The sequence below is a fragment of the Syngnathoides biaculeatus genome, chromosome 11 (genome assembly GCF_019802595.1).
Source record: "Syngnathoides biaculeatus isolate LvHL_M chromosome 11, ASM1980259v1, whole genome shotgun sequence".
NCBI lineage: Eukaryota > Metazoa > Chordata > Actinopteri > Syngnathiformes > Syngnathidae > Syngnathoides > Syngnathoides biaculeatus.
The window spans coordinates 15,609,334-15,636,238 of NC_084650.1; the positions used below are offsets into that span (position 1 = coordinate 15,609,334).

The 26,905-nt window shown below is 43.7% G+C and overlaps 1 protein-coding gene across 5 annotated transcripts in view; it reads left to right on the top strand.

The window, feature by feature from the left end:
* si:dkey-237h12.3 (teneurin-3) overlaps positions 1-26,905 on the top strand; it is a 257,105-nt gene that overhangs the window by 97,068 nt on the left and 133,132 nt on the right. The window contains exon 1 of one of the 5 annotated variants that reach the window (XM_061834130.1): positions 22,236-22,310. The exons of the other annotated variants lie outside the window; for them this stretch is intronic. The gene's annotated coding sequence lies outside the window, so the exon portion shown is untranslated. Of the gene's footprint in view, positions 1-22,235; positions 22,311-26,905 lie in introns of those variants that run through there. 5 annotated transcript variants of the gene reach the window in all.

The following is a 26,905-nucleotide window of genomic DNA, read 5'->3' on the forward strand; positions in this document are numbered from 1 at the left end:
TCTGCTTTGTAACGAGAAGTTGTCCAATCGTAAAAAGAATAATGTGGAAAGATATTAAAGATATTTCCAGGGAAGGCGTGCTGCAGCCGCAGCCAAGTTAGGATGGGGAAAAAAAGTCGCTCGCCAGAAAGCGCAGCTTTGCCCAAAGCCACAAACGGAGCCAAATTGAAGGCCTCGCATCACCCGAGGAACTCGTTTCAAACATGGAATGCGCTTCCGGACAGTTGTAGGAACGTGACGAAATGTGCATTTGGAGTGCAGATATTCTAAAATGCGCTCCGTTAAATCTGAAATACTGGACCACAATCTCCTCTGTCACGTGTCAAGATTATTGTTGACATTTTCTCTGCCTGAGTGTGAGAAGCTGTCCGGTGATTTCGATCCCGGCCTTGCCTGTGTGGAGTTTGCATGTTCTCCCCGTGCCTGCGTGGGTTTCCTCCGGGCACTCCGCTTTCCTCCCACATCCCCAAAACATGCAACATTAATTAGATACTGTTAATTGTCCCTAGGTGTGATTGTGAGTGACTGTTTGCCTCTACGTGCCCTGCGATTGGCTGGCAACCAGTTCAGGGTGTACCCCTGCCTCCTGCCCGTTGACACCTGGGATAGGTTCCAGCACTCCCCGCGACCCTCGTGAGGATAAGCGGCAAAGAAAATGGATGGATATATTTGGAGTGACACCGAGCGATATTATTGTTTTGAGAAGTGGGTGCTGCGTTTTACCTTCGTCCAAAACTAAAGAGTATAATGCACAAATACGATTATTTTAATTTTATATACTTTACTGTTTGTGTAATTTTTATAAGTACAGGCTGCGTTTTATTACCATGTGGAGGTCTGGAATTACAGGAGGCATGTTGAATTTTTTTTTTTTCTGGAATCCTCAAGACAAATGACCTAAAAATTTTGTTTTTTATATTTTGACTATTTTATCAATTAATTGGACACTCTAAATTGCCCCTAGGTGTGATTGCGAGTGCGGCCGTTTGTCTAGATGTGCCCTGCGATTGGCTGGCGACCAGTTCAGGGTGTACCCCGCCTCCTGCCTGTTAACAGCTGGGATAAGCTCCAGCAGTCCCTGCGACCCTTGTGAGGATAAGCGGCAAAGAAAATAGATGGATGTTTTCTTTACACTCCAAATTGCCCCTAGGTGTGATTGCGAGTGCGGCCGTTTGTCTAGATGTGCCCTGCGATTGGCTGGCGACCAGTTCAGGGTGTACCCCGCCCGCCTCCTGACCGTCGACGGCGGGATAGGCTCCAGCACCCCCCCGCGACCCTCGTGAGGAAAATAAATATTGAATCGTGAATGTTCATTATGTTTGATTTCTGGGCTTAATGTTTCCTTTATCATAACGTCTATACAGTATAATGCTTTTATTATTTTGCAGCTCCAGACAAATGTTTTTTTCTATTTTTGCGCCAATGTGGCTCTTGCGACATTTCAGGTTGCCGACCCCTGGTTTATACAACTTGACTTGCGTTCTTTTCTTTCTATGCAACGCAGCACACTTTGTGGCGCAATATCAACAACGAAAGTGGTTGCCACCCCCAACCCACCCGTCACCCCCCCACCGCTGAGCCTCTCACCTTGACATTTTACGAGCCGGCGTGAACGACAACCCGAGGGGTCACTCTGTATTTGCTTTCCCCCTCGCCCTGAGTCCTCATTTGTTTATCTGTATGTGTTTAGCCCCCCATTCCCCCCCCCCCCACCAGGTCCCCCCCGGTCTCCAATCTTCTTACAGCTTAGCATTTAAATTGCTCGATCCGCTACACGTTTTTAACACATTACACTGATGGAAAAAGCGCAATGCTAATCCCCGCGGGTGGCCGACCTTATCTGCCTAAACACCTGACAATGAGAATCTGTTGCGCACCGACAAAAAACAACAAAAAAATGTCCAACTGTACTTATTAATTTCGCATGTGCAACCTACAGGCTGGAATACCAGTCTTGGAGTTCTTTCGGACTTTCATCAACTTATTGTAGTAGGTGAATTTACCGATTCACGTTTTGGTTTTTTTTGGTAACCTGTACGTGGTTCCGTGCTGAGGTACTCGCCCAGTTGCGTTTTTGTGGTCTTTGAAGTGGGTTGGAACAAGTTAGGTCGGTGATTATTAGAAGGTGGGTACTATAAGTAGTTTGGTCGGTATGGTACAGTGAAGAAAATAAGTATTTGAACACCCTGCTATATTGCAAGTTCTCCCACTTAGAAATCATGGAAGGGTCTGAAATTATCATCGTAGGTGCATGTCTACTGTGAGGAAAGATAATCTAAAAAAAAAAAAAAGAAAAAAATCCGCAAATCACAATGTATGATTTTTTTTTTTTTATATAAGGATTTATTTGTGTGAAACAGCTGCAAATAAGTATTTGAACACCGAAGAAAACCAATGTTAATATTTGATACAGTAGCCTTTGTTTGCAATTACGGAGGTCAAAGGTTTCCTGTAGTTGTTCACCAGGTTTGCACACACTGCAGGAGGGATTTTGGCCCACTCCTCCACAAAGATCTTCTCCAGATCAGACAGGTTTCTGGGCTGTCGCTGAGAAACACGGAGTTTCAGCTCCCTCCAAAGATTTTCTATTGGGTTTAGGTCCAGAGACTGGCTAGGCCACGCCAGAACCTTGACATGCGTCTTACAGAGCTACTCTTTGGTTTTCCTGGCTGTTTGCTTCGGGTCAATGTCATGTGGAAAGACCCAGCCACGACCCATCTTCAATGCTCTGACTGAGGGAAAGAGGTTGTTCTCCAAAATGTCACAATAAATGGCCGCAGTCATCCTCTCCTTAATACAGTGCAGTCGTCCTGTCCCATGTGCAGAAAAACACCCCCATGCTTCACAGTAGGGACGGTGTTTTTGGGATGGAACTCATCATTGTCTTCCTCCAAACACACTTTAGTGGAATTATGACCAAAAAGTTAAATTTTGGTCTCATCTTACCACAAAACGTTCTCCCAAGACTCCTCCGTATCATCCAAATGGTCAATGGCAAACTTAAGACAGGCCTTGACATGTCCTGGTTTTAGCAGGGTAACATGCGTGATTTCAAACCATGACGTCTTAGTGTATTAGCAACAGTCACCTTGGAAACAGCGGTCCCAGCTCTTTTCAGGTCACTGACCAAGTCCTGTCGTGTAGTCCTGGTCTGATTCCTCACCTTTCTAAGGATCTTTGAGACCCTACAAGGTGATGTCTTGCATGGGGCTCCACTCCGATTGAGATTGACCGTCATGGTTAGTTTCTTCCATTTTCTAACGATTGTCCCAACGGTGGACCTTTTTTCACCAATTTCTCCGTAGCCCTTTCCAGCCATGTGGAGTTGTACAATTTTGTCTCTGGTGTCTTTGGACAGCTCTTTGGTCTTGGTCATGTTACATGTTTGGGTCTTACCGATTGTATGGGGTGGACAGGTGTCTTTACTCAACTAATGACCTCACGCAGGTGCATCTGATTCAGGATAATCCATGGAGTGGAGGTGGACTTTTAAAGGCGGACTAACAGGTCTTTGAGGGTCAGAATTCTAGCTGATAGACAAGTGTTCAAATACTTATTTGCAGCTGCATCACACAGATAAATCGTTACAAAAAATCATACATTGTGATTTCTGGATTTTTCTTTTTAGATGATCTCTCTCACAGTGGATATGCACCGACGATGAAAATTTCAGACCCCTCCATGATTTCTAAGTGGAAGAACTTGCTATACCGCAGGGTGTTCAAATACATATTTTCTTCACTGTATGTGCAAGTCAAGTCATGTAATCTCACTCCAGTCGCAATATGTATGGGAGCGGTAATAAAATTTGTTTTTCACAAATCATAACGCGCAGAAAAACTCATCACAACTTAGAAAGGTTAATTGAACAACAACTGAGATTATGATTGATTGAATTAATTGCACTTAATTGTTTTATTTCAGCCTCCACTGACTCCAAATGTGTTCCAGAACAAACTTCTTTGTTTACCTCCTGGTGACAGCTAGGTCACTCCTACGCTTCTGAAGAGAACACTATTAAACATAAGCCATATATAATAAATATGCTCACAACTTTTTGCAGCTTTAATGTAGCACATTCGAAAAAAATTGCAATTTTTTGAGAGAATTAAAAAACTACATATATCTGAATCTTTACGTGTGCACAAGCTCTCATGACCAGGGTGACTGGGTTTTCGAATAAAACAAATCTCATTTAGAAGCACCGACTAGATAAGTGACAAATGTCATTAATTTAATGGTTATGTTTCATATGCCGCGGTGTCAATTTAAAAAAAAAAAAAAAAAAAAAACACGCAGCGCAGACAGCTTTATCACAGGGCCGACACAACGGATGACATTTTAATGGTGACACCTCAATAAACACGTTCGGTTGCACGAAAATTATTAGCCGCTTTCAATTTGTACCGTACTCATAGTAGAATGGACTTTTGTCACGATCATCATTCAAGGTGAAGTAAAACTAGTTCACTCGGTATTAGGTTAATGATGAAAATAGGCAATTATGAAATACTGTTAGGGTTCATCAGTTACCTGTGTTTTATCGCTATTACACAGTTATAACTATTACAGTCCCCACATGCGGTAAGTTTCGGGGCGTACCCGAGGTTTGCGCCGTTTAGCATAATTATTCTTTGTACTTATCCAATCCCCCATCAATCTCGTGTATGTATTTCCAAGAAATCCCCCCCGCGTGGCCCGGCTCCTCTACCTTTAGCCCGGAACAAGACACTTAGTCAATATCGGTAGCCGTATGAATATGTAGGCCCTCATATGATTGCTTTCTAAATCGCAGGGATTACGATATTGACGCAGCCTTGAATAAACATTGAGACAAGGTCAGAATGCACTGTAAGTATTTGTATATGTGCATGCCACACGTTAGCAGATTTGATTTCCTTTTGTTTCAAATCAGCATATGTCGCTCCGGTGGAACGATAATATTACGGAGGAAGGATTAGCGTAATTTGATGGTAAACTGTGCGCGCGGGTATACGCGCGTGCCCGTGTGCCCTCAGAGCGCCCGGTGTGATTAGCCGTGCTATCAGATTGTGTCCGGCATGGCAGATTGATGGTGATGGTGATTAAGTGTACCTGGAGGCGCAAACACGATGAGACTCGCTCTCTCTTTAGATCGCGGGGGAAGGCACTATCACTATTTTATCACCTTAGATTTGTAAGTAGGGGAGGTATGTCGGTTTTTAGGAGGTGGTTAAGTCAGCGAGTAGGTAAGGAAGCTGGTAGGTAGACTGGGGTAGGTTTTAGGTAGGTAGGGAGTCAGGTTGGTGAGGGGTAGGTTTGTTGTGGAGTAGGTATAGTGAGCTAGGTAGACGGATGAGTCAATGGTTGTTAGGAGGTAGGGTGGTGGTGGGATAGGTAGGTAATAAGTATTTAAATACCTGAGAAAACCAATGTTAGGACTTGGTAGAGTAGCCTTTGTTTGCAAATACAGAGGTCAAATGTTTCCTGTAGTTGTTCACCAGGTTTGCGCACACTGCAGGAGGGACTTTGGCCCACTCCTCCACACAGATTTTCTCTAGATCAGACTGGTTTCTGGGCTGTCGCTGAGAAACACGGAGTTTTAGCTCCCTCTAAAGATTTTCAATTGGGTTTTGGTCTGGAGATTGGCTAGGCCACGCCAGAAGCTTGATATGCTTCTTACGGAGCCACTCCTTGGTTTTGATCTTTGGTCTTGGCCATGTTACAAGTTTGAGTCTTACTGATTGTATGGGGCGGAAAGGTGTCTTTATGCAGCTAACGACCTCACACAGGTTCATCTGATTCAGGATAATACACAGAGTGGAGGTGGACTTTTAAAGCCGGACTAACATGACTTTGAGGGTCAGAATTCTAGCTGATAGACAGGTGCTCAAATACTTACCACACAGATCTTCTCTAGATCAGACTGGTTTCTGGGCTGTCACTGAGAAACATGGAGTTTCAGCTCCCTCCAAAGATTTTCTATTGGGTTTAGGTCCGGAGACTGGCTAGGCCATGCCAGAACCTTGACATGCTTCTTACAGACCTACTCCTTGGTTTTCCTGGCTGTGTGCTTCGGGTCAATGTCATGTGAAAGACCCAGCCACGACCCATCTTCAATGCTCTGGTTCTGGTTCCCAAAATCTCACAATACATGGCCGCGGCCATCCTGTTCTGAATACAGTGCAGTCGTCCAGTCCCATCTGCAGGAAAACACCCCCAAAACATGATGCTACCACCCCCGTGCCTCACAGTAGGGACGGTGTTCTTGTGTTGGAAGTTATCATTTGTCTTCCTCCAAACACGGTTAGTGGAATTACAGTATGACCAAAAAAATCAATCTTGGTCTCATTTGACCACAAACCTTTCTCCCATGACTCCTCTATATAATCCAAATAGTCAATGGCAAACTTAAGACGGGCCTTGACATGTGCTGGTTTAAGCAGGGGAACCTTTTGTGCCATGCACAATTTCAAACCATGACGTCTTAGTGTATTACCAAGAGTCACCTTGGAAACGGCGGTCCCAGCTCTTTTCAGGTCATATATTTAGCCACACATAGAATAGTTATGCATGTATAGCGTCTTTGTACATAATTTTGCGACGTGATGGTGGGTGATTGCTCACAGAAGGCCCACGTCTGAAATTCACTACCTGCCACTGTTATACAGTATATATATACATATATATATTAGCATTTAGGATTTATACAGTTGCCATATACATGCAGTCTAATAGTTTTTCATCCATACCTAAATAAACAAGTCATGAATTTCAACTTTCGGACAGAAAATGGCCGGTTTATAGGTCAACAGAAATGAATACCAGCCATGGCATCGCTATCAATATTTGGATCTCGTACACCAAGGTAGCTTCGCATAACGTAACGAAAGCCGATCTGTTATTTCCGGCTCACTGAAAAGCAATGGGGATGCATTATCATTACAAAACTGGGGGGAAAAAAAAAACAAAACAAAGTTTCCTCATCAACTTTTATCAGCATCCTCATCAAAGCTATTTAGCGGTAGTAATGAATGCATTTGCAGCAGCCCATTAGCCCAAATGATCTTTTGGCTCCTGGTGCCATCATGGGCTCCAGTAAATAATGTTTTTTTGTTGTTGTTTTTTTTTTTTTTTTTTTCAACACAATGCTGTTGTTCTCGCAGTACGACAAAGTTTGGGTGCATTAGAAAAAGATTTACAGCTGAACTCTTGACCCGCCGGCTAGCTCTTTTCAATATACTGTACATGTGTGAGTTAGCGGCGTGCAGGCGGCGGTAATAACGCCCGCTGTGATCAAGTTCCGCCCGTGTAATCATTTTCATGGATATTCATCTCTTTTTTTTTTTTTTTTTTTTTTTTCGGGGGGGAGATAGATAAGGATAGAACCCCAAGGGGCCTTTTTATGTTGCTTGTTCAGAGCGAAGAGAAAGCAATTGTCTGCGGACGCTCGCGCATCCGTCACTTGATGGAGCGCTCGCTCATAAACGCTACAAAAGAGAGACGGCGGTAAATCGTAAAGCGTCGTTAAAGTCGCGTATTTATGACACGGAAAAGTTTTTGGAGGATCCAGAGGCACTTTCTCACTGAAGTTGAGGGTGTTGATTACGAGTCAAAGAAGCTTTAATGTACGCTAGGAAACTCTGAAAGTTCCCTATGTCAACTTTTTTGTTGTGTTCAGAGATGGCGCGTGTAGGACGGAATTTGGAAAAACCGTCCGCCTTGGTGAGACCACGTCTACATCCCTGGGCGGCTGGTCCAATGCAATTTTGGTGAATTTGATCGGGTCGTAGGCCGACACATTTGAAGGTCTGCAGCCATGTTTCCTGAATGTCACAAGTACTCCGTTCATAAATAAATACTGTGTGAGAAGCTAACGTCGCAGTCTGCGGCACAAACAGATGGCGGACTTGGTACTGTACTTACAGCAAATTTTGCAGTAACAAACGATGCTTATTTTTAAAACGCACTGATATGTGAATCAGTATTGCTTTCGGTATCGAGGATATTGGTTTTCTGTTTACTTGTTGTTTGATGAATACCAATTCTTGCAGTATCCAAAACCATCCATTGAAAAGTATTAGCATAGTTATTGGTATTACAGAATATTTATCATTATTGGGATTGACAATACTGGCATTTTACTGTATTGATTTATCAGATCAATACTAACCATGTATTATTTTCTGGGGTTTTCGGCCCTATGTACTGTGTATATACACTGTGAAGAAAATAAGTATTTGAACACCCTGCAGTATTGCAAGTTCTCCCACTTAGAAATCACGGAGGGGTCTGAAATTTTCATCGTAGGTGCATGTCCACGGTGAGAGAGATCATCTAAAAAGAAAAATCCAGAAATCACAATGTATGATTTTTTTTAACGATTTATTTGAGTCATACACAGATCTTCTCTAGATCAGTTTCTTGGCAGCATGACCGAAGCACACAGCCAGGAAAACCAAGGAGTGGCTCCGTAAGAAGCATATCAAGGTTCTGGCGTGGCCTTGCCAGTCTCCAGACCTAAACCCAATAGAACATCTTTGGAGGGAGCTAAAACTCTGTGTTCCTCAGCGACAGCCCAGAAACCTGTCTGATCTAGAGCTCATCTATATGGAGGAATGAGACAAAATCTCTCTAGCAGTGTGTGCAAACCTGGTGAACTACTACAGGAAACGTTTGACCTCTGTAATTGCAAACAAAGGCTACTGAACCAAATATTCACATTGGTTTTCTCAGGTGTTCAAATACTTATTTGCAGCTGTATCACACAAATAAATTGTTAAAAAGTCATATATTGTGATTTCTGGATTTTTCTTTTTAGATTCTCTCTCTCACGGTGGACATGCACCTCTAAGATGAACATTTCAGAACGCTCCATGATTTCTACGTGGGAGAACTTGCAATATAGCTGGGTGTTGAAATACTTGTTTTCTTCACTGTCTAAAAAAGAACCCCTAAAAATGATTATTCTTTGTTTTTCTCAAGTCGCTGCACCTCCAGTCTTCTGGCGCCCCCACATTGAGGTCTGCCAACTCTTAATTTTTGCGTCTTCTGTGACTGTTTCCACGCACTACAGATGGTGACAGCTACAATAGCATTTCCATTTTTCTTTCTGGCTGCACACATTACGCTCGCCTCTCCATTTAGCCTCTTCCACGATCGCACTTGTATGCCACGCGCCGGCGTGAGCATCACGGCACAGCGAGGGTCACTTAGCGCTCGACGCGTCGCAGCGTTTGCGCTCATGAAGGATGAAAATGCAACAAGGAGCTCACCGGAGCTTTTAAGAAACCGAGCATATGAAAGATTTCCTTTTTAAAAGCCAGACTCGGTTCATCCAACACATTCGGTAAACGGCGGTCCGTGGCACCGAAGTGCAAACATGTTCGAGGCGTTAAACTGTTCAAGCTCCTGCATGACAATTTGCCTTTCATGAACCGACAAAAATCATTTGATGCACTGAATAGTCTGTACCAAAATTCGACAGCTTGATGAGCAAGTTCATGATGATGATGAATGATGATGTTGTAAAAATGTTCGTCCTGAACCATTAACGACATCAACATTTTCAATTTCAATAAAACTATCTTTTCATTTTTTGGTCATTTTTTATACTGTTAGAAATAAATTCCCATGATTTTTTTTAGACACTAATTTTAGGTCGGGAGGACCTCCCTACCTCGCGACGGAGCTTTTCTTTTACCGGGCAATCTAACTACCAACCTAAAAATGTACTTCTTACTGACCCTTTACCTTTCGTCCAACCTGTGTCCGACCCATCAATTTTCATAGTATATCTAACTAGCGACCAACCGACCTTCAACCCACCAATTCAGCCACCTACGGAAATTTCCCCCATCTACTACTTGACTAAACTACAGTGTAGTTCCCCCCAGCCCCTAAAAAACTACCGCAATTTCCGGCTTACAGAGTGCACCTGGTTATAAGCCTCACCCGCTACATTTGTACATTTGTAAAGGAAATCCCATTTGGAGGCGGCACAGCTAGTAAAGCATTGGCCTCACAGTTCTGAGGACCCGGGTTCGATCCCGGCCTTGCCTGTGTGGAGTTTGCATGTTCTCCCCGTGCCTGCGTGGGTTTTCTCCAGGCACTACGGTTTCCTCCCACATCCCAAAAACATGCAACATAAATTGGACACTCTAAATTGCCCCAAGGTGTGATTGTGAGTGTGACTGTTGTCTGTCTTCATGTGCCCTGCGATTGGCTGGCAACCAGTTCATGGTGTACCCCGCCTCTTGCCCGATGACAGTTGAGATAGGCTCCAGCACTCCCGCCGACTGTTGTGAGGATAAGCGGCAAAGAAAATGGATGGATACCATTTGGTACATACATACGCCGGAGCTGTGTAAAAACCACAAGTGCCCACATTGAAACCGACATTGAAACACGAGATATTTACAAAGACGGTACACAGAGAGTTTTATGTTAGCGACGCCATGCTAATGCTTACGCTAGCGCCACTGCGCTAACAGGGCCGGTTAAAAAAAAAAAAACATACTGGTAAAAAAAAAAAAAATCACTGAGACACAGCACTAACACGCTACCGCAGGGCCGGACCGGTAAAGGTTACTTCCTTGGCACATATATTCCACCTGTCTCACCCTTTGCGGCCGTTACATATTAGCCGCATCACCGCATAAGCTTCAGGGTTGAAAGCTTTGTGAAAAATGTCGCGGTTTATAGGCCGGAAATTACGGTGTTTACTAATCAGTGACCGACCTTCTTACCTTCTCTGAACCAATCAGCTGACTGACATCTTCACTGACTTAGCTACTACATCGTAGGAAACTGACTTAACTACCTACATCCTGTACCTACCCGCCTACCTAAAGTGGGCAATGACGGTGCCTTCTACCTCCAGACTAAGCGACTCCAACTGTAATGCACCTCCAAGTCCACTTAATCACCCTCGCCATCAATCTGCCATGCCTGATAGTAACTTTAACTCCTGACGTGGAAAAAAAAAACATTTTTTTGCAGACTGAAATATGTTTGTGTAGAAACCGAGTCTGGAGACAAGCCCTCGGCAGCGGGCACGTGTACCGAACGCGTCTCGGGTCCAAAAGAGCCTCGCCACTCCAGGTTGCCTCGAATCGTGTTTTCTCAGCCCCCCAATTAGATAACGCGGGGGCGCACCTCCTCTTGACAGACACGGACGCTCGCCGAATGTAAGAAGGGGCTGGTCGGCGTTCACGCCCGGGCGACTCATTTCACACCGGAATACATTCATCAGAATTAGGATCATGAGAAGGCCGAGATGACTGACAACCGAGAAACGAGCCGGGGAGAGAGAGAGAGAGAGAGGCGGCATATGGCCGAGCAGGAGCATCAATTGTCAGCAGCTGCCTGCACTAAGTTCCTTGGCCAGTATTAATATTGCATGAGCGCGACGTGTGCGCTATACGCTCAGATTAGACATGTTGATACAGCAGCGCCGCCACGCTTGTGCCGGGGATCAGCTTTCAGACGGAATGCACGCAGGAATTCCAGCTGTTTGCGTACGCTTGCTTGCCTTATTATTATTCCCTCTTCTTGTGAAATCTCCGCTTCGCGGCCCTGCTCCACATGCTAATGTCATCCAATACAAGAAAACTCTCGACTTTTACAAGTCGGGTAAGGTATCGATTCCCACTTTTGATTGCGAGGCGCAACGGGAAAGACGTTTTGACGTGGACCTTGCATGTTGTTTACTCGGCGAATGCAGTCCGCTGTTGCCTTTAGGCAGAAACTACAACAAGAACTTTCCTCATACAAGAATTGTGCCATTTACTTATTAATAAGTCTCTCAACAGTCTACCACCTAACACAGTCACACCTACAGTGAAGAAAACAAGTATTTGAACACCCTGCTATATTGCAAGTTCTCCCTCTTAGAAATCATGGAAGGGGATGAAATTTTCAACGTAAGGTGCACGTCCACTGTGGAGAGATCATCTAAAAAGAAAAATCCAGAAATCACAAAGTATGACACGACAGGACTTAGTCAATGACCTGAAAAGACTGTTGGTAATACACTAAGAGGTCGTGGTTTGAAATCATGCATGGCACGGAAGGTTCCCTTGTTTAAACCAACACATGTCAAGGCCCGTCTTAATTTTGCCAATGAACATTTGGATAATACAGAGGAGTCATGGGAGAAGGTTTTGTGGTCAGATGAGACCAAAACGGAACTTTAGGGACATAATTCCACTAACCGTGTTTGAAGGAAGATGAATGATGAGTTCCATCCCAAGAACACCGTCCCTACTGTGAAGCATGGGGGTTGGTAGCATCGTGCTTTGGGGTGTTTTTTCTGCACATGGGACAGGACGACTGCACTGTATTAAGGAGAGGATGAGCGCGGCCATGTGTTGTGAGATTTGGGGAACAACCTCTTTCCCTCAGTCAGAGTATTGAAGATGGGTCGTGGCTGGAAGCCTGGAAAACCAAGTAGTGGCTCTGTAAGAACCATATCAAGGTTCTGGCGTGGCCAAGCCAGTCTCCAGATCTAAACCCAATAGAAAATCTTTGGAGGGAGCTGAAACTTTGTGTTTTTCAGTGACAGCCCAGAAACCTGTCTGATCTAGAGAAAGATCTGTGTGGTAAGTATTTGAACACCTGTCTATCAGCTAGAATTCCGACCCTCAAAGTCATGTTAGTCCGCCTTTAAAAAGCCGCCTCCACTCCGTGTATTATCCTGAATCAGATGCACCTGTGTGAGGTTGTTAGCTGCATAAAGACACCTGTCCACCCCATACAATCAGTAAGACTCAAACTTGTAACATGGCGAAGACCCAAGATCAAAATCAAGGAGTAGCTCCGTAAGAAGCATATCAAGGTTCTGGCGTGGCCCTGTCAGTCTCCAGACCTAAACCCAATAGAAAATCTTTGGAGGGAGCCGAAACTCCGTGTTTCTCAGTGACAGTCCAGAAACCTGTCTGATCTAGAGAAGATCTGTGTGGAGGAATGGGCCAAAATCCCTCCTGCAGTGCGCGCAAACCTGGTGAACAACTACAGGAAACGTTTGACCTTTGTAATTGCAAACAAAAGCTACTGTACCAAATGTTAACATTGGTTTTCTCGGGTGTTCAAATATTTATTTACAGCTGTATCACACGAATAAATTGTTAAAAAGTCATATATTGTGATTTCTGGATTTCTCACAGTGGACATGCACCAATGATGAAAACTTGACCCCTCCTTCTTCACTGTATGGAATAATAATATTTCATTTAATTTCTATTTGTATGTTGGTTCTTTTGAGAGCTTTTAGGCCAGTAGAGAAGGCTGCCAAGCCCCTGCTATTGTACAGACAACAAGAACAGTCCACAGCAATACAATTGCAATATATGACTTATCGGTGTCATAATAATCAGCCAATATCTGCGTATGTGGCTACTGTACACGAGTGATAAAACACTCTAAAACACACACGTGTTTGTATTCCCCGCAAAAAGGGTTTACAGAATGTGTGTGTGTCGTAATTGTTATTTTAGCATATGGACACAGCGTTGCATGAGTGTGTTGACTTAAGCTGCTGTGAGCAGATTGGCACAATTAGAGATTGTGCACCGTTGAGCGTTCTTCCTCGCTTTCCTGCGTGCGTGTGCGTGCGTCTGTGTGTGTATATATGCGCGTCTGTGTGTGTGTGTTTCCTCCCGTGGTGATGGAGTGCAGGAGAGCAGAAGTGTGCATAAGGTGGATGCCTCCTTGACAACAACACCTCGCTAATAAAAAAAAAAAAAAATAATAATCAATGTCTGCCAACTAAACTTCACACCGGACACACGCACGCATGCACATGCGAGTTGTTTGGTGTGGATTGGGAATGCAAGATGTGCTGTCAACAAACATTAGCGTCTGACTTCCTCGTCTTTTTTAAAATTTTCAAATTATATTGACAAGCTAAAGAGTGACTACGGTCACAAGCAATGTTTCCTCTAATTTTTGATGCATCTGAGCAAACGCACAAAGCCCGTGAGCGCCCCCTTTGACCGCTGTGAGCAACATCTGCGGTACGCATTGAAGTTACAATGGCTCATTAAAAGGTTCTGATTACATTCCCATCAGAACATTTTTAAGAACAATATTTGCTTTTTTGCAAACTTACACTGAAAATGTCAACAAACAAAAAAAAATACATTGCTAACCAAATCAAGCCAACTATGAACTATAAGTTTTAAAATGTCGCTTCCATCTTTGTTTCATTTATTATTATTTTTTTAACCCATAATGATATCTCCGTCTGTTTTTTCCTTGGTGTAAAACTGAATTATCGCTCGCAGAATATTTTTAGCAATGCGTGTTGAAAGCTGAATGGTACTCCCAAACAGTTTTAGGCTTAATGTTATATTGCCTCCTATGTTTAAAATACAGAATTAGCTTTTTGGGCCAATCAGGCTGTGCCAAGGTGGAATTTTAGCATGACACGCCAATTGTAATTACGCCTTTAAGAGCGGAGGGGGCGGAGTTAGGTAAACCAGGAAGTAGAGCTTGTGGCGGAGAGAGGCAGTGTGCCGCCGTGATTAAAATATATATATGTCAGACTGTAGTTCACTGCGCTGGATCTCTCTTTATCCGCGCTGAGAGTGTGCGACAAGTGCGCAATTGCGCAGTTGCGCAGCTTAGAGGGAGCATTGGTCACAACCAGTCTGACTAATGATGTATCACTATTTTACTTAGCAAGATACAATAAAATGGGGCTGTCCATCATGAGCAGACCCCCAATTTGGGGAGATTCAAGCTGTATTTCTAGAGCAACAAAACAAAAGTTGAGGCCTTTTAATGCATACCGTCATTTCAATGCGTACTTCGTTGTATCTATTGATAAATGAGGCTAAGTTGTAATCGGGTGCGACCTAAGCAGTAGAAAAATGTAATATTCAAAAAGACTCAGAAAAAGGTTCAAGAACCCACGTCCAAAAAAGACAGGCCGCCATTTTCCTGCGTCCTTTATAAAAAAGAAATTTTATCCGATCAATGTTAAATGTGAAGCATTTTCAATAGATGGAAAAACTGACGGAAAACTTTAAATTGCAAACGATTACAGTTTTTGTCATTGCATGTGGATGAAGCGGAGCAAGGATTTTTATAATGCTCCATAAAGCAGGAAATATTAGAAAATATTAAATTCTCCCCTCACAACAGCTCCTTTTAGCACGATGAAATTTGGTAGACTCTATTCTGAATTCTTCTTTTCCTTTCGGCTTGTCCCGTTAGGGGTCGCCGCGGCGTGTCATCTCAGATGAACGCATATTTGTTTGGCACAGTTTTACGCCGGACGCCCTTCCTGACGCAACCCCCGTCTGCGTTCTAGCCGGGGAGAGAAGTTTAAAGCACCCGGTATTCCGAGGCGGTCTCCCATCCAAGTACCAACAAGGGCCAAAACTCGCTTAGCTTCCGAGATACGACGAGATCGGGCGTTCTCAGGGTAGCGCGGCCGTAAGGACTTGTCTGTTCTGAATAGACCCCTAAAAATTTTCGAAAATCTGTGCCGTAAAACACAAGAATTACACTTTGAAGAATTTTAGGTGTATTTGTGCATTTCTAGGTTTGGTTTGAATATGAAGTCTGCCTTGAGATTTGGACCAATTTCACTGGAGTGATGTAGAACTAAATTGCAAACGATTTGAGTTTTCATCAGTGTGTACGAGTAAAGAAAGATGGCGAAGGAATCTCTAATACTAGCAGGTTAATTTTGAAAATTAAGCCCTAATCCGGTTTTCTTAGCGCTACTTTATCCGGTAGACATGTTGATGATGAGCAGACCTATCATAAAGTCTAAGTGACCTGGAAATCTGACATTTCTGATATTTTAAAGCAACCATTTGAGGGTCAATGTATCCATTTGCGAGGATTATAGTTTTCATGATTGCATGGGGGCGGAGCATGGCTGCAAAGATCGCATCTCGGCCCGTAGCCGGAAGCGACGTTATCTCGCTTGAGGCGATTGGACGGCGCGCTAGCTCATGCGCGACCCGCGCGCGCCGGTCTGCGCGAGCGACTCCGACGGTGACCCCAGCCAAGCGCCGCGGGCCGTATCGTGTTGCCGATTTGAGCGTGTAGCGCGGCCTCCGAGGATTTTCGCGGCGGGTCTTCCACCGGCGGCGGTCGTGCTGCGAGTCTTCTGGTGTGTGTTTGTGTACCGCAACATGTGCTCGCGCGCACCACCTTCATTTTGAGCGCCCGCTGAGAATATTGACAGCGGCGAGCAGCACGCACGCACGCACGCACACACACATTAAGCAAGGCGGTTTAAGAGTAAACCAAGGACTGACGCTATTATTATTCCGCGCTGGCTCTGCTCTCCTCCGCTGCCAAGTGTATTGCAACTGTGGGCTATCAATTCATAGGTCTGGCCCCCGGGAAAGCGCTTTGGAAGGCTGAGGGATTTTCACACCACATGCTGCGCGCTCTCCTTCTTCCAACTCTGAAAGCAAGTTTTTTTTTTTCCCCTTTCTTTTTCCTTTCTTTTTTTTTTTTTTTTGCGAGCCGTACTCTGGCAGAGAAGACCATGTGCTAATGTTTGAAAAAGAAAAAATGGAGGGATTGAAGGGACGGACGGGAGGGGGGGGTGTGAGACAAAGGCGCCAAAATGAATGTTTGTTCATCATCATTCATCAGCTTGAAAAACAACACATTAATAATGAATGAGGCTGTTGCATTCTATATACGGCAGTGCATTAAATACAGTACTTAGTAATAATACACTTGGAAAGTGTGTTAAAATGTTTCATTGCCTTACTGTGCTGTATTTCTTTTGCTAGTGAATTCTATTGCGTTTTTAGTTTATTCACTATAATGGACTCGAATGAAAAAAATTTTTTTTAAACCGGAGGAAAATGTCCATCCATCCATTTTCTTTGCCGCGTATCCTCACGAGGGTCGCGGGGAGTGCTGGAGGCTATCGCAGCTGTCAATGGGCAGGAGGCGAGGTACGCCCTGAACAGGTCGAAAGCCAATCGCAGGGCACGTGGAGACAAACAGCTGCACTCACAATCACACCTACGGGCAATTAAGAGTGTCCAATTATGCATGTTTTTGGGATGTGGGAGGAAACCGGAGTACCCTGAGAAAGCTCACGCGGGCACGGGGAGAGCATGCAAACTCCACACAGGCGGGTCCGGGATTGAACCAGGAACCTCAGAAATGCGACGCCAACGCTCTACCAGCCGACCCACCGTGCCGCCCAGAGGAAAATGTGTTTGTGGAAAATTACACACATTACAGTGTTACCACTAGCGGCACGGTGGATGAGCTGGTAAAGCGTTGGCCTCACACTTCTGAGGTCCGGGGTTCAATCCCAAAAACTTGCAACATGAATTGGACACTCTAAATTGCCCCTAGGTGTGATTGTGAGTGTGGCTGTTTGTCTCCATGTCCCCTGCGATTGTCTGGCAACCAGTTCAGGGTGCACCCCGCCTCCTGCCCGTTGATAGCTGGGAGAGGGTCCAACACTCCCACGCACCTCGTGAGGATAAGCAGCTCGGAAAATGGATGGATGGATAGATGGACAGTGTTACCATATATACTCAATGACCACTTTATTAGTGGATATTGAAATTAAATGCAGGGTTGGGGGCCAAAGGCAAATAAATCTAAAAGCAAATATTGTTATAAAAATGGCCCCCAAAATTCTTGAAAATTCATTTGTCGTACTTTGATCTTTTGCATGTATTTTTAATATCACAACTTTACTCGGCATATTATATTGAAACTCATTTATTTATCTATTTATTTATGTATTTTTTTATTCAAAGAACATCCAGCAAATGCCTTAGAAATGGTTTGATTAAAAAATGAAAAAATATAATCAAAAGTGCATGAGTATGTGGGAAAGACTCTCCGTAACTTCTAACAACGCAGGCTAGGCTTAGCTCCTCTCCGACATTAAAAGAGCTCAGACTCTCAGTCGAGATGTATCACTTCTACGGATTTCCTTGACACCAATTACTGCTTTTCTATTAATCACGACCTGGGCAGTATCTTGTGAGGATGTCGCAGGGAGAGGTGGGAGTTCACTGCAGTGCTAGAATCATGAAAAGTTGGCTTCGGGGACTTCCACCTGTGCCAAAGTAGTCTTGAAATGTAACAAGTTACCTGTTTGGCTCAGACAAACAAAAGATGGCCGCACAGGATAAATATTAACCAAGTGTTTTGTCAGCCAGCTAATTGGTAGAAGAGCACGTTTGCGGCGGCGGCGAACTGTCAGAAGGGAGACGCTAAGCTGTCATCATTTGCGAGATCATCCGCCATCTGCGCTAGCGCGGGGGCTTCTGCATTCACATTTACGTGGCGCGCATTCACAATGAACGTCTGGAATTCAAATGTCCGCTGATGAATGACTGCTAAATAACTCGCAGCGTTATTTCTATGGCGCAACCACTATGTAATCCATGAAATATTGGTCCCCCCCCCCCCCCCCCCGTCCCCCACCCCCACCCATCCCTACGCTGGGACATGGCTTAAAAAGAGGTCTCGCTGTCTGATCAGACAGCATTGAGCGCTGAAGGTATTCTGGCAGAAAATATGATGGAATTCAAAACGCTCCCGTTTCTTTCTCCTTCAAAAAAAAAAAAAAACGCCTGCAGAATCTCTGGAAATTGTCAGCTCTCCTCGAATAAATCCTTCCAGCTTCAAACTCACCCAGGGCCCAAATTCCACACTGAATAGACCCCCCACCCTCCAACCCCTTGTTCCATTGGCACACCCCGGTGAAGTAAAAATAAAATCATGGAATTTGGAGTTCAATCAACACTTTCTGGACAAAACACTCTACCTACCGACTGACTGAACAACCTCCCTCCAAATCATCCAAATGATGGACTGACCTAGTTACCTTTGTACGACCTCCCCACCAATAAGTAAGTTTCGTTCGGCTTGTCCCTTCCGTGGTCGCCACAGCGTATCATCTCAGATGAACGCACATATATGTCTGGCACAATTTTTACGCCGGATGCCCCACCAACACCCTGTATAAAATGACCAATCCCTACCTTTCTATCTCCAGATCAACCTAAACCCTTACTAACATCTACAGCATCTACAAACTGACTGACCTTCCTACCTAGCAACAGAATGATTAACCAAAATCCTACCTACCTACCCACCTAGCTATTGACCGAATCCTCTATCTACTCATGGGCTGATCAATGAACAATGGACCAACCTCCCTAACTACCAGCAACCAAGCTCCTTTCTACCTCCCAATCCACCTCAATCTATCAACATACCCATCTACCTGGTAAAATACCTCCATACCTTTCAACACCAACAGACAGACTGACCTACTGTACCTAAAAGAAAATAAACTGTCGGTCACACAGAGGTTTACGGAGGTTAACGTGTGGCCGCGACATGCTTCCGTGTACGGGGGATGAAGCCTATCCCGGCGGTTTATTTTATTTTTTTTAAAATACGCATTGGAGTCATTTGAGAACAATGCGTATTTAAAAAAAAAAAAAAAAAAGTCTGTCACGGAGAGGTTTACCGAAGTTTAACATGTGGCCGCAACACACTTCCGTGTAAGGAGGAGCCGACTTGCTGTGTGTCTTTTTTTTTTTCCCAATCATAGTTAATGAATGCGGGTTTGTGTAAAACCAGGAGTCATTTATTTAAATATTGGTATTTGGCTCCATCACTATGTGGGATTTATTCTTGATTGAGAACAGATCCAGCAACGAAGTATTTGTATGCGTCCAGACTTTTCTACGCTTTCAAACTCTTCCGTGGAAATCTCGATGACTTACTCGCCAGATCCACGTGTAGATCCAGTTGTCCAAGACAAGCGGAAGCAGGTTAACAGTCCCAATTTCTTTTCGTCGAAAATATCGACTTCGGCATTAGATATGGGTACGCAATGCCGAGTGTCTCTCATTTTCCCACTTACCTTTGTTTATTATCACCTTCTAAATGTTTAACGGTATCGGAAAAAACTCCGGGCGTCGTGCTATTAGACGTATTTTCGCGTCGTCTCCAACTGACTTAGCATTGAGCAATGCTTTGTATGGCCAGTCACGTGACTTCGGTGACGTAGGTGCACGAGCTCTATATATATGTGTATATATATATATATATATATATATGTATATATGTATATGTACACACACACAACCTCTATTTCCACTGTAGTGGAAAAAACGACTGGGATCCTTGCTGGATTATCCGGACACGTCTGTACAATTTCATCAATTGAACACAATGCAGATAAAGAATCTACCTTCCCCAAAAGTGTTAAATCCTGGGAGGCATCCATTATTCACTGCATTTAAACCAAATTCTAAAAAAAGGGGCTTTTTTTTTTTTATCATTCGCTTTCAGGCATTCTGCGCGAGTATTCTTTCCGAGATCATGTTGTGCGCATACAAAGATTAAATAGTAGCAGGAATCGTATGCACACACCATTTTGTGTTTGCCGAAGGCCGAGCCAGTCGAAGCAAATGGCCTTTCAGTTCCATTAGTAGCGGCATCAGTCTCTTAATGGAGAGCAAAATGGCAGAGGACCTTTTGCGGTACTTACACAATGAACATAAAGTCTTTCATGACGTGCGCTCGGCTTAATGGCTGCAAAGCGACTTTTGTGTTAGAACATTATACCGCGCGATATGCGAGGACTTTCAATGCTTGAATTAATGCTCATTTAAAATGAATGTCACAAGAACCCAATAGGCCCCGGCTGTCAGAAAGTGGCACCATTGTGGCCAAATTTGAATGACACTATGACAGGGGCCTGTCTGGTACAGTTCTGACGCTCAATTCACGGACCACTCTCGGGGACTCTTGACCGGATAATAGCATTAGTGGATGTTCTTTGCAATGGGCGAGTCTTTTGAACTGAGGTGGGCCGGCTTTTGTGTTCAAGGCCCACTTTAAATATTTACAACAGAGAGATGGGCCAAGTCTTTTAGAGATAACTTACCAGGACCAACCAAACTAATGTTCTCAGCCTTCTCACAAGCCTACCTTTCTATTTACCTACCCACTCATCAACCTAATGACCACCTGGAAGTACTGACTAACCCAAGTACCTCATTACTTACCGATGGACTTACCTACCTACCAACTAATGTTCCCGTCACACCATGACGTTCTGGTCAACGGTCTCTGAACATTTCAATCGTTCTATTTTTCAGCGTTCTCAAATGAGGATGACACATCTGGCGTGTGATTAACGTGTGTCTAACGCGCGAGAAGCGTGTAGCAGCAACCAAATAAGATACTCCTAAAAACCATTAGCGTGTGCTAACGTGCCACTGGCGCGCGACGAGCGGTTTGTCAACGTTAGACGAGCGTGTTGAGCGTGTGACTAAACGGGTGAATGACGACAGAATAGCGTTTTGCTGGCGTGTAATTTTTACAGTGGAACGGGAACGAAAACGTTGGAAATTTCATACTCACTTCAGTTGTTCTCGTGAGTTTGAACAGTCAGCATCATGCGGCCTAGATGAAAAAAAGGTGGGATGAGGATGAGTAAGAATGCAAAGCATCGGTTTATATACCCATATGCATGGACGTTCGGGAAACGCTCGGATGACGCTCAATGGACTCCAAAGGACGTTCGTTTGACTTTAGTTACACGCTGTGTGCGCTAGGGGATTGTTCAGTGGTCGTTGACAGGTCGCCAGTGAGTCGTTCACTGCAAAGCAAACGATTAAGTAACAACCAAGTAACGCTACAGTAACGACTGACTAACGATAGCCAAACCCATGCAACGCTCGGCGAACCTTAGTAAAACGTTCCACGAACGTTCTTGAATGTTCTGCAGCGTTTAAAATTAAACGTTGATGAACGCTGGTCTCGGTGAGAACTTTTGTGCATGTTCAAAAAATTTTTTCCGGACCGGCATTCTCCGCCGATTCCCAGCGATCATTGACGTTCACTAGCGTTCAAACAACGCTCTTCTGGCGCTATCCCGGCGACCATGGGCGACTACCAACGTTTCCTCAAACGCTATAGAACGCTGACCAGAACGTCATGGTGTGACGGGGCCATAACCTACACGTGACTCGTCTCTCTCTGCTCACCTACCAACCGACCTTGCCTGCCTGTCTACCAACTGATTTGCCTACCTAATATCAACCTGACAAACTACCTACACCTGCACGGGCAACGAAAAATACGCCCGAAGCAGTCGTTGTCCAAGACTTTTAGTTTCCTCAGGTCGGCTTTTCTCACTGCCCGTGTCTTGCATCGGTACAACGGGATGGTTGGTAGATTTTTTTTCCCTTCGTCCTCAGGGAGTTCTCGCCACGGACCGCAGGCAGGCCTGTTGTCATGAGCCAATTGTCGGTCTCCACAGCGCCTTGTCCGATCTGCACGAACAAGCAGCTGAGGTACTTTATAGAATCAACGCCTTCGAGCTTCATTGGGGTTGGGAGTAAGAGACTTGGCATGAACCTGGTTTTGGAGGATTGATGCGCGGACCCCCAGCAAGTGTATGTTGACGTAATGGATGCCAGTCGCCATTCGACCTACCTCTCGACTTACTTACATACCAACTGACATATAGGAGCAAACGCTGACCTACATAAATTTTACCCCCCCCCCCCCAAAAAATAGCAATGAACTGATTGATTGATCGCTAATCTCCCCCCTTTGTCCATCCAGGAAAAGTATTAAAATTTCCATCTCCTGGGAGTTGCATGCATGCGTGCGTGCAAAGCCGCACTAAAAGCCATTCAACCCAAGAGGCATTCAGGGAGATGTTTATACAAAAACACCAGGCGTCATACGACTGGCTCTAATAGATATGCAAAGGGAATTACTTGGTAGTGCTGGCATCAAGTATTCATCAGGAAGAATATTTTAAGAGCCTCTTTCTGATCAGGACCGTTCTGATCCGGTTCTTACTAGAGTGTGCTCTGGCTTGATGCGCTATCAAAGCGAGAGCTTTTTGATCAGCCTTCCCAGCCACTGAACTGTGCTTGAAAGGCTGACCGGCTCAAGTAAAAAGGTCATTGTCCAAAATCCTGAGGCGGATTCATTTTTGTCCTGAATCCTAATTCCTGAATCCAAACTCTCGAGACGCATGCCCTTTGAGAATTTCTGTGCTTGGAACGAACGTCTATTTGTGTAAATTATCTTTTTTTTTATATATATATATATATTTTAATAGCCTAAAACCGTCAACCCTTGGGTGAAATCCGAACCCGGGTTTGAAAACCTAATTTTAAACCCTAATCCTAATTTGGAACCCTAAATTATAAACCTAAACCCAGATTTGAATCCCTTTAACAAAATCCTAAACCCTTGTTCGAAACACTAAGTGTGGCTTAAAACCCTACTTTTAAACCTTAATTATAATCCTTGCTTTAACCCCTAATTTAGATCCCTAACCTAGGCTTCACTTCTCTTTTTGAAACCCGAAACCATTAAACCTTCTCTGGAACCCACACCCATGTCGTGGCTTCAAACCCTTACCCTTTGTTCAAATCCCTAACCTAAGGTTTCAGATCCTAATTAAAAATCCTAACTCAGGCAATGATAAACCCTAACCCTTGCATAAAATCTTAATCTTAGACATACACAGGGATTTATGTGCGCTTTGGAGGTGAGTCTCTACGCATGATTAATATTTTTATTAGTAGTAATAATACCATTAGCGCAGTGTTATTATGAATATCCAGAGATCGGTGTTTTTGCACGCATGCACTTTTTTGATCCATTTTACCCATCACGCTTTTATAGCAGAAGTTAATGACTTTGGCTCCAAACTCATGGCTAAACAACAGCTTGGTTTTGCTAAATGTCTCACGTTTACGCATCCTACTTTTTTATTATTGTCAGTAAAGTCTTGTTTCCAGGCATATTTCCCTTGATATTTCGACACAATTGTCTCCATCAATGTAACCCTTAGGCTGCAGGTGAGATACAGCAGTTCCCTCGTCTCTGCCCCTTCTACTTTGCTTCATTACAGTTTTTGAAACCTGTCCAAACTTGAATATTGGAACTCCCAATTTTTGAACTTGGGACTTGAAACTTTCATTTCCGGCCCGAGCTGTAGTTTAAAACCCTACTCCAGGTTTGAAACCCACACTTGAAATCATAACGTGAAAATCCCAATCTTAGTTTGACTCCTTACTCTTCACTCTAAATCATATTTAATACCTATACCAGATTTAAAACCATAAATTCAAACCCCAACTCAGTACCAAAACCCTTGAATGCCTAACCTATTCTTAAAATCTCAATTTTAAACTATATCCCTGGATTGAAAGACGATTTAAAACCCTCATGTCAAACCTGAACCCTGTCTTGAAACCCTTAAATCCTAATCTGTGACTTGAACCACTACTTGGAAACTCCAACCCTCGTTTAAAACCTCAATGTGTGGGATGAAATTCAAATTTCAAACCCTCACGTGAACCCTTAGGGCCTCTTTATACTCCCCCGGTCCCATCACGTGACTTAGGCGTTCCCCCTCGCAGTACACGTCAATAAAAGTTGCTGCGTGGAGAAATCCACAGAGATCATTTCTCATTTTAGTCACATACTGTCATGACGTACTCACCGTTCCTCCCGGCTCCACATACCACTGACACCGCCACTTAATTGATCGATTAAACGTATCAAATAGTCATTTAGGTCGTTTTGTTTAAGCAGACACTGTTCCGCGGTTGCCATTGTTGTTGCTTTGTTTTTTGTTACGGAAGGGAAAGTAAAAACGGATACCGGAAATGACCAAAAAGTGCTGTGGAAACGCGACACTATCATGTCCTAACCAGTACCAGCTGTGGCGACACCTCTGACCTTAGGGAAGAACTGAAGCACATGCTCAAAACTACGTGCGTGGTTTGCACTCGGATATAAAGAAAACTACGCGAAGGAGAGCACCAGTGACATCAGTGCAGTGTAAAGAGGCCTTTAGCCACGCTTGAAATTCTAATATTTCTATCCCAGGCCAGAAACCGTAAGTAGAAACCAGAACTTAGACTTGTAAATTCGTAAATGCCGACTTGAAGCCATGATTGTAACTCTAACCCTAGTTTGAATCCCTAAACGAGGCTTAAAACCTTATTTTCAAACCCTAGCCGAGGCTTGAAAGACTAATTTGAAACCCCAACTTGAGGCCTTTAGCTCAGAAATTCTAATATTTCTAACCCTGGCTTCACACCCATAATTGAAACCCTGTTTGAACCTTAACCCAGGCCAGAAACCGTAAATAGAAACCATAACCGAGAGTTGTAAATTCCTAAACGCCGACTTGAAGCCATGATTGTAACACTAACCCTCGTTTGAATCCCTAAACGAGGCTTAAAACCTTATTTTCAAATCCTAACCAAGGCTTGAAAGGCTTCATTTCTTAACACTAGCTTGAAACCAGTTTGAAACCCTAACCCTGACTTTAAACCCTCGTTTAAAAACATGCACTAACAATTATTAAAAACCCTAACTTGAAAGCTGAACATATCTATTGTTAGTGAATCCTTGTTTTCAGGCATATTTCCCTTCATATTTCAACTACATTCTCTCCATCAGCGTAGCACTTGGGCTCCAGTTGAGGCGATTCCCTCATCTGTATCCCGTCTTCTTGCTCTCTCTTCTCCACTGGAGTATGCGCTGATGGAAAATGCTCGAGTTAATAATATTTTTAAGAAAAAAAGAAAAAAGCTTTGCCGCAGATGAAGCAATAGCTGACACTGATCCACATTTCTATTAGCCTGCTTAGCACTTTTCTAATAGGACTCTCCGTCTGGTGCCGGAAGATGAGTGAGGCATCTCGTGTTCATTATGGTCGCCTTGCGCGTTTACCGCCGGTGGAAACAGGAATACTTGCACTTTGCTGCATCATTTCACACGTTCACAATCAGCTCTGGACTTTTAATAAGGCATTGACCGCCGAAAAACGATAAAACAGCTCAGTGTCCTGATTGGGTTGAAAAGGAGCATCCCTGAAAGGGGTGATCTGAGATGAACTGAGGCAAAGTAGAAAAGTGCGCTGTTGATAAGATGATCACATTTTAAATTGTTTCTGGAAATTATGGACGCCGTGTTCCCAGGGCCAAAGTGGAAAAGAACCACCCGGATTGTTTACAAGTTTAAAAGCCTGTGATGGTATGGGGGTGTGTTAAATTGCCCATCTGTGAAGGCACCAATCCTGCTTGAAAGTTACATACAGATTTCAGAGCAACACATGCTGCCATCCAAGCAACAACATTTTCAGGGACATCCCTCTTTATTTCAGCACACAATGATGAGACTCAGCAATTTGAAACCCTAATTTGGAATCTGACTTTGAATTCTAGATAATAACTTTACATAACTTTGGTTTTAAACTCAAAATCAGATTGAAATCCTTCTTCGAAAACCTAAAAAGCCAAATTGAAAACCTTACACTGATTTGTAATTTGTATTTCAAACCCCAACCCTGGGTCAAAACACTAACGTAGGCTTTAAACCTCAATGTAAAGCTCTAAAGCTTGTTTCAAACACTAATTTGACACCATTAATTTGATTGCTTGAAAACCTGGAACCCAAACCCTATCATGAAACCCTAATTTGGAACCATATCCATCTTGCAACCATAACTTTACTTTGAATCCCTTACCCTCCTGCTTGTCACCTCGATTCTGGTTTCAAAACCATCTCTGAAACTTCAACTCTACCTTGACACCCTAATTTGCAAACCTTAGCCCTGGGATGAAACTCTTTTTACATCCATAATCCTCCTTCGAAACCCTATGTGATAATTTGAAATGTACGCGATCTTGAAGCCCTGTTTTGTAAGTACGAAAACATTATATTTGAGACGTTTCAGCAGCTTTCCCAATATATATATATTCTGTGGCGCTATTCCATTTCTGCCTTTTGTGAGAAATTGCGCAATCTGAGGCTGTAGCACACCTCATTCATGTAGTATTTGAACAGGATAATGTGCAAATTCAGCGATTTTTAATGATGAATTTATTTACATTATTACATTCAATAA